We start from the raw sequence: 763 nt of genomic DNA on the forward strand, positions 1-763 counted from the left end.
TCCTCATTGAATATAAAGGTAAATGGTCTCGCCAGAGTCACTCTTACCACAGGCTTTATGAGAAGAAATATTGCATGTGCTTCATCTCCATATGGTGAGACTCATGGGTAATTGTGATCTAATTGCCTTATATGTTTGCATTCTGGGCCATTTGCCTCGCCAGCTGTCATCAGAGCCACTGGGCCGAGCTCATATTAGCACTGTAGTCAACAGAGTCAAGTCAAGTCACCTTTATTTATATAGCGCTGTTAACAATACAGATTGTGTCAAAGCAACTGTACAGCATTTATTAGGAAAATATTGTGTCAGTAATGCAAAATGATAATAGTAACCACTCAATTTTCAGTTAAAGGCAGTTCATCATTGAATTCAGTGATGTCATCCAGCTCAGTTCAGTTTAAATAGTGTCTGTGCAATCAAGTCGACGATATTGCTGGAAATTAAGTGTCCCCAACTAAGCAAGCCAGAGGCGACAGCGGCAAGGAACTAGGAAACTCCATCGGTGACAGAATGGAGAAAAAACTCATTCGGGGCCCAGTTGTCCTCTGACCAGACGAAACCAGCAGTTCAATTCCATGCTGCAGCAATGTCACATTGTGCAGAGGACTCAACTGGTTCCTGTGGTCTTGTCCCGATGGCCGTTTAGGAGACAAGGTCCTCCCTGGGGATCTGTCTTTGTGGCTCATAGTTGTCCTGATCTCCGCTGACATTCAGGGCTGTAGAGGTCCTCTCTAGGTGCTGATCCACCATCTGGGCTGGATAC

This window comes from Sinocyclocheilus grahami, unplaced genomic scaffold (genome assembly GCF_001515645.1).
Source record: "Sinocyclocheilus grahami isolate Dianchi unplaced genomic scaffold, SAMN03320097.WGS_v1.1 scaffold668.1, whole genome shotgun sequence".
In the NCBI taxonomy this organism is placed as follows: domain Eukaryota; kingdom Metazoa; phylum Chordata; class Actinopteri; order Cypriniformes; family Cyprinidae; genus Sinocyclocheilus; species Sinocyclocheilus grahami.